This window comes from Gymnoscopelus microlampas (assembly GCF_963454915.1).
Source record: "Gymnoscopelus microlampas genome assembly, chromosome: 6".
NCBI lineage: Eukaryota > Metazoa > Chordata > Actinopteri > Myctophiformes > Myctophidae > Gymnoscopelus > Gymnoscopelus microlampas.
In genome coordinates this window covers 39,365,908-39,373,933 of record NC_139943.1, presented here as the reverse complement: position 1 = coordinate 39,373,933, position 8,026 = coordinate 39,365,908, and the positions used below count along the sequence as shown (strand labels likewise).

Here is an 8,026-nt window from a genome sequence, read left to right as displayed (position 1 = left end):
AATTCATTTTAATTTGTGTAGGCTACATATTCTGCCAGTATGACTGCACGGGTTTTTTAAAATTTCATTTTAATTGATCAGATAAATTCAATCAATAAACCATTCCAATCGATCAATCATCACAATCAGCCAGCCTGCCTACATGAATGAGGGCGTGGGCCAAAAATGTTCACGGGCTGACGTAAGTGTTGCCAGATTTTTCAAGAGAAACAAGCAAACAGGTCTATGAAAACAAGCCTAAAATAAGCAAACCTACAGTTTTTTTGACACACCGACAAGAACAGATATACAATTTGTGTAATATCACTTATATGCCGATATCTCATTTGGCTGACCAGTTGAAAAACTTTTAAACCCATATCAGTGATCTTTTTCATAATACTGCACTTTACGGCTTTGTTGGGCAGATGAACACTTTAAAACCAGATCTACAGGCGTTGTGAGCTTGTAGATTGGCTATTCTCAAAAGAATCTTGGAAAAGAAATGTGGAAAATTTGGAACATCTTTTAAACATTTTAACAACACCATTTACACAAATATAGTGGGGGTCTCTGGCACAAGATGTTTTCAGTCTGCGGACAAATACGTATTAATTTGGGGGTCATTGACAAGAAAATGTTTGAGAGCCACTGGTTAAAACAACATTAGGTAACAATGTTGTTTCCAAAATAAGCAACTAACACTTTAGGAAAAAGCCCCAAAAACCGCAACCCGCATCTTTAAAGAAAAAGAAGCCCAACGTCGCTTATAATAAGCGGAGGTGGCAACGCTGGCTGACGTCACGCGACGGTGGAGCCGAAGGGAGGAGGAGGCGTGACTTTGTTCTGCTGCAGCGGAGAAACATGACATGATGGGGATGAGAGAGAAACAGAGACACAGTCTGGGCTGATTGGAATTAAACCAGTTCGTCAGATGGTCTGGATGCGATGGGGAGCAACGACTAGAAAAGACAACGGTAAGACGCGCTGTGGTTGTTCCTGCAGCGATCAGACAGACAGGCCACGTCTCTGCTCGTTTGATAGAATACCAAAACTCTCGTCCTAAAACACGGTCGCCCCGGGGCAAATCTGGCGACTTCGGAACGGTCGCCACCTGGTATTCCGAAACGTAACCTTGATTGATTGATTACTTTATTAACAGTTTGCAAAAAAATTGCACAGAAAGTACAGTTCTATACAAGATCTGCTAAAAGGATTAAAACCCAAGAAAGCACTATGGCTTGTTTCCATTGGGGTCCATGTGTATTCAATTCATCGAAATAATTCAATTCAGAATTCAATTCAGAATTCAATTCAGAATTCAATTCAGAATTCAATTCAGAATTCAATTCAGAATTCAATTCAGAATTCAATTAATCGAAACCTCAGTAAACTATGCCTAAAACCTAACCTTATTCCTAAACGTAACCTCAGTAAACTATGCCTAAACCTAACCTTATTCCTAAACGAACCTAACCTTATTCCTAAAGGTAACCTCAGTAAACTATGCTTAACCTCTAACCTTATTCCTAAACGTAACTTCAGTAAAACTATGCCTAAACCTAACTTTACTCATAAATGTAACCTCATTAAAACTATGCCTTAACTTAAACTTATTCATAAACTTGACCTCAGTAAAACGGTGCCAAAACCTAACCTCATTCCTAAACTTGACCTCAGTAAAACTATGCCTAACCATAAACTTGTCCTCCTCAGGAAAACAAACGCAAGAATACAAGAACCGCTGGGGGCGAGCGGTCCGCGAATTTTTTGGGGGGCGAGCGTGTTTTGGGGCGAGGCTTCCGGTTACCAGTTGGAATTGAACACGATACCACTGCAGACAGAGACAGGTGCACCTGCCTGGATGGTACGTGCCTCAATGTGTGTGTATTCAACTTGGAAATACATCTGATCTGAGGTTGGGGTGTGAATGTCTGTATATAAGGCTCGCTGGACGCAAATGCATTCATGGCAGATGATGTGACCGAGGGCTTTGAGTGTTAAGAGACTCGAAGTCTAAGATCCACGCAGCAAATATGGATGTATCTCTGTCTGAGTCCCATTTTCACAGACCTGTGTGTATGTGTGTGTGTGATGTGGGAACACTGTCACATATAGCAGCATAACGTGTCAGACAGACCAGTAGAATCTGTGGTGATGATAGCTTGTCCTCAAGCTAAAATAGTTGAGACTGTTATTGTATTGTCTTGGTTCTCTTCAATGACACACTACTAGGCTAATCATCATCACACTGTGTTTGGGGGATGAACGGGAAATCGATTGTGTATGTGAATGAATGGTGGAGAAACACAAGACGCATGTGTTCTGAAACGTGAATCACAACAACCTGAATGTAATTTCACTCGAAATGACAGTGAGACTGTGGTTTAATAGTAAAGTGCCCAATTTAGGCCTATCTATATGATGCTTGTTGTTTTAGGCCTGTAATAATGATGAATATGGCTATACTGAATGATATTCATGTTCATCACACACACACACAGGCTACGTAATTCCATGATGCTATATTTACTGTGCATTGTGCAGTAGCTTATGGCTGAGCTCAGTAAGGGAAACAAACACCACCTTGTGCCCAATGTATTGCATGGTCACTGCTGTGCCAGAATGTTTCTCTGATCTGATTGAATCGTTGTGTTGGCTATTCTGGATTTAATATAACGCAACTCAGACCTCACCAGTGAACTCATTACTCAGGTTTGTGAGATGGGCAGTTGACACTATAGTCAGGGTTGATTTGGAGATGGACACAATAATCAGTGCAGAACAACAATCAGAGCCATGCCATGGCATGCCCGGGCCATGCCATGCCATGCCAGCACCACAAAGCACCAGGGCTCTAGGAAGAGGGGCACTTGGCACCTGATCAGTTACCACAGTGAATTCTGTTCCTGTCACTGGCATTTAGCTCCAGAAAAGCAGAGCAGAGATGACGGCTGTTGTTGAACTCAGTTGGGCTTTCATGTCACTGTGGCTGTGCCGCTATATCAAACAGCCTCTCAGGTCATGCAAAATGACAGTTGCTTCCAAACATCTGGGCCAGTTTCTCCTAGCATACTTCAAAAACTTTACTCGCAGATAAAAATGCCTCGTAGGCCCTCAGCCCTGATTATCCAATCTTTGAATTAAAAATAGTCTCTCAGTTCAGACTTTACAATGTGCTATAATGGCCACCAGTGCAATGCTGTTTTCACTCACCCTTGGCATTAGACAAGAGTAAAAAAAATATGATAAAAATAATAATATCGGGAATGGACGTAAAATAGAGGCTAAACTGCACATGTTGCCTTTGAAACAAATCTTACCATGTCTGATTCCTCCCCAAAGTTCTTCACAGCAGATGAAATGAGTCAAGTGGCCCATGGCAATCATGGCCCAATCACTGCATGGCTTTGAAGTGGGCATTTCCCGGCATCTCCACTGGTGGGGGCGCAATGTTAAGTATCCTGTCTGCAGGTAGGGCTGGGTGTGTGAGGGGTTAGCCAGAGGCCAGGGGTGGGCGGGTGGCGGAGCCAGGAGAGGAGTCGGGGTGGGGAGATCATTCCATGCACAAAATAATGGGGAGACTGATTGGTACACTTAATTCATTCCAGTTTACTTATTTCTACATCTGTAGAAATGACATGCTTTTGAGGATATTTTCTCCCTACATTTCTATATAGTATATGAATATATATATATATATATATATATATATATATATATATATTATACTGTAGGTTTTCCTCCACCAGTGAAGTGTCATCATGAGTTGAAACAACACTCTCAATGACATTTCAGGTGAATGTACCGTAAATTGAACACCTTCTACGTGATGTTAGAACTGGTTCCAGCTGTAGCTATTTGTGTGATCCTTTGTTATGAAATTGCTGTGGTGGTGAAGGAACTGTGGCTCACTGTAAAATCCTGAATGTTAATTTAACTCTGAGTGAGAATGTAAATGGTACCAAATGGAACCTAAGCTTAGCTTATATAACTGAAGTGGAAGTTGCGGAATCTAGATAACAAGGTGCTAAAACAGAAAACCACAGTTGGCCAAAGAGACCGTTGGATAGCACTAGCTGAGATTTATACTTTTGACATATATTTGTTTAACAGTGCTGTTCACTGATGGCTTGCTTTGCATTGATCTGTAGGGCTGTAACTATCGATTATGTTCTTAACGATTATTCTATCGATTACTTTTTACTTTTTTCATAAATTGTTTTAATCTTAAAAAGATTAATCTACGAATCAACACAAAAAAAGTGAAATCGTTTTTTTTTTTAGAATAAACTAAATTGATTAGTCCGATTAACCACTTAAGTCCTGTTTTATACTTAGCTGTAGAACAGTGTCTTGCGAAAATAGCCGATCTACAGGCTCACAAGCTTTGCAATGTTTGTTGATTGTCTATTTTTGCTTGTATTTAAACAAATAAATAAAAAAGATGTAACAAAACAAAAACAAAAAAACGGCACAAAAACAAATGTAATCGTTTTTCTTCAAAATCAATACTTTTAATAGAATCAAAATAATGGATTAAATCGATTCATTTTTAGATTAACTGTTGCACCCCTGTTGATCATTATGGAGATTTGAAAAGTCGACTGATGAGGTAAATACTAGCTGACAAGTTAAAGCAATTTAAGCACTAATTTCCAAGTATCCGTGGCTTTAGTTGATGACAGTATAATGGAAAGCCTTTGTGGCTTCTGAATGTTGTATCATAGTTTTTTATTAACAACTTATGCCTACTTGGAAACTGAATTGCCATCATATGTGGTTATTTGGTTGGATGTGATGTTGTGTTGCACACTGACACGACACTGATCAAGAATGATCTGTCCTGACAAAGTTATTTGTTGATGGAATAAATTGGATACTTAGTGGTGATCGTGGTTGCACTTGTCATAGTTTTAATCTAATTAGCCTTATAGTGTAAGTGACATGTTTCTTGTTTCATGTTTCAGAGGAATGTTGCAGGAAAACAAAAACATACAAAACATGGCTCACTCCGTTGACTGATTTTCATGACAACTGCATTTTCTTTTTCACTGTTTTTTTGTTTTTTTGTTTTGTTACCATAGCACATGCACAGTCAAATCCTGAGGTTTGGACTGTGACGTCTGTTGATGTTACGCGTCATTGGAGCTCTTGAAAGGCACTATAGACGTTATTATTATTATTATTACTAACTTGAAAAATTGACCCTAACACTTGCATGGTGTCCCACTTCTCACACTGTTACACTCACTGTGTCCTTAGATTATTACTGTTGATGGATTAGGACGAGGGTGGTGTGTGCGTTTGCACTGCATGGTTGGAAGTGTGTGCATGTAGTGCACAGGTAGTGTCCACATTCCCTTAACTCGAAAAAAGAGCACTTCGGGCGTTTGGCCCCGTTGTACATGAAAGCCCCCTCGGGAGGCAGTTGGACTACTGGTCTGCTGTTAGACCCCTGACAACCAAAGCACACAAACACACAACACAGCTTGCCAATTATAGTAGTAAGTTAAGATAAGATAAGATGTGAAAGTCGCAGAGGCAGCGACAGCACTTTTATTTGTTTTTATTGCCAACCAGGAAGATGTCCTCTGTGAGAGACAAAAAGCCAGACTAGAGTGTTCATTTAACTCTAGAAATAGACACTTTAGACTCTCAGAGTTAAATAAACACTCTGGATTTGACTGTGCAGTGTTTGTGTGCATGGTCTCTTAAGCTAGACGACTCTTCCACAATCTTTGAATGCTAAACAGAGACTGCAATTCCACCCCATAAAAGTTGAGAACAGGAAGCAGTCATCCGTTTGTCATGTCTGTTCACACAAATACATTTTAATAATTTGGTTTCCAGTAGGGAATATTTTCATGATTGCAAAGACGAAAGGGTAGTGGGGTAGAGGAGGGACATCCGCTTTATTTTCTACTCATTTTCAGCGCTTCTGATGTACAGACTACAGGCGGAAGCATTTCAAAATTGTTTGAGCCAACAGCCTGTATCGAGAGACTTGTGTGTGCTTGTGTGTGTTAGTGTGAGTGTGTGTACCTCCACATAATTGCATTTGTCCTGCCTCACTTGTCTGGTGCTGCATCTAGAAGGAGGCTGGCTTCTGGAGCCGTCTGCCATTGTCACATTCTCTCCACCAGGCCCAATGGGGACAGCCATCGTCCCCCTTCCTCGCCTCCAATCACCAAGAGAACAGCCATTCTACCAAACACAACAGTATTGCACTGGATGCTAGCGATGTAATGGTACACAAAAATCAGGGTTGGGTATATACTTTAGTTTTTAACCAGTTTGGTTAATTTTTAGTACACAGTAATGGTAACAGAAATGCATAATATATATATTTTTGTTGTTTATAGTCTCTTGAGACAGACTGCTGGCTCACATAATTTTCAAATGCTTCCGCCGAACAGGCTGTGAAACAGATCTCTGTAGCATTCAAAGATTGTGGAAGAGTTGTGAGAGACTATATGTTGTTTTTACCAGCTTGCTCGAAGAGTGGCTGGTCTACGAACAGACAGAGCAGCTAGTCGAGACCTTTTAGCCAATGGGGAGACTTCCCCCATACTCTGAACGGCGGTCGTCCTCCCATGCTATGGCATCATAACCCTACTAACTAGACACGCCTGCCTGCCCTGGTGACTGCTCGCAAGTTGTCGCAACATAACTATCAATTCCAGCGGATTTTGGAATTATGTAGTACTGTATGTGGAGTGCACACACACACACACACACACACACACACACACACACACACACACACACACACACACACACACACACACACACACACACACACACACACACACACACACACACACACACACACACACACACACACACACGCGCACACCTTCATCATCATCATTTTTGCTTTTACAGGCTTTGAGCCCCAGTGAACACAAACACACATCCACGGTCCACATACTGTACGTGGCCGCGCATTTGATTTTAATAATTTGTTTACATTACATTTTGTGCTGCAGATACAAGAAAAAGATTGGATTGGGGCGAAAAAATGCTTGCAGCAAGCTGGTATAATATGACCGTGTCATATCTTGTTTAAATATCAACAATTTATAATTTTTGGCCTCACATTTTAAATGAAACACAATACAAAATCGAATAGGATACCGCTGCAAACTACCAAGTTCTCTAATGCAGAAAATAATAATGGAAAGTATGAAATAAAGCAAACGATATATATATATATATATATATATATATATATATATATATATATATATATATATATATATATATATATATATATATATATACTAACTAGGGTTTCGGGGGGCTACGCCCCCCTCAACCCCAGCCGCGCACGGGGCCCAGCGTGGGCGTGTGTATATTGGGGTACCCAAATCGCCGGAGTAAAACTGTCCAAAAGGAAAAAAATAATAATAATAAATTGGGGAAAAATGTTAATATTTATTGTTACCTTGGTGGTCCGCGGACCCCCTGGTGGTCCGCCGACCCCCTGTGAGTGTTGGGACCCCCGGGGACCTCCCTGGAACATGGCGGACCCCTTCGGCTGTTTTTTTTTTTTTCATGCACGGTTTGCTTGTTTCTGTCGCTTGTTTTTTAAAACCTGGCAGAACTTGGCAACCCGACTGACATCACTGACGTATCCTTGGTATTTGTACTTCCGGGTTGCATAATGATGACATCACTGTCGAGTCCTTTGGTGTCATGAACCTAGGCTGGTTTGTTTACCAGATTTACCAGGGCAGCGTGCTGTGCTGTGGCCGTCGCTGTTTGTTTTTGTGTTTGGGATGAACATGGCACGTGAAGGACGGACATATTGTGATCGAGACATGAGTGAAGTGAAAGTAACGGCCTGGGTGGAACAAAGGAGGTACGTACTGTAAGAAGAGGGGGGGGGGGTTGAAGCAAAGGAGCTGCGTGTGTGTTGTTGTGGAGGAGATGGGCAGAGTGCAATGGCGGCCGCTCGTGTTGTTTCGGCGAAACCCGTCGCCGTTCGGTGTCGGTGGTGTGCACGGTAAACGGTACGAAAGTGCTTCACCTTCACCTTCAC

The 8,026-nt window shown here is 41.3% G+C and overlaps 1 protein-coding gene across 2 annotated transcripts in view; it reads left to right on the top strand.

Annotated features, from left to right (window-relative positions):
• Positions 1 to 846: 846 nt before the first annotated feature.
• otud7a (OTU deubiquitinase 7A) overlaps positions 847 to 8,026 on the top strand; it is a 64,954-nt gene continuing 57,774 nt past the window's right edge. Inside the window, exon 1 of one of the 2 annotated variants that reach the window (XM_084059919.1) lies at positions 847 to 956. The gene's annotated coding sequence lies outside the window, so the exon portion shown is untranslated. Of the gene's footprint in view, positions 957 to 1,734; positions 1,847 to 8,026 lie in introns of those variants that run through there. The other variant, XM_084059920.1, reaches the window with a different exon arrangement.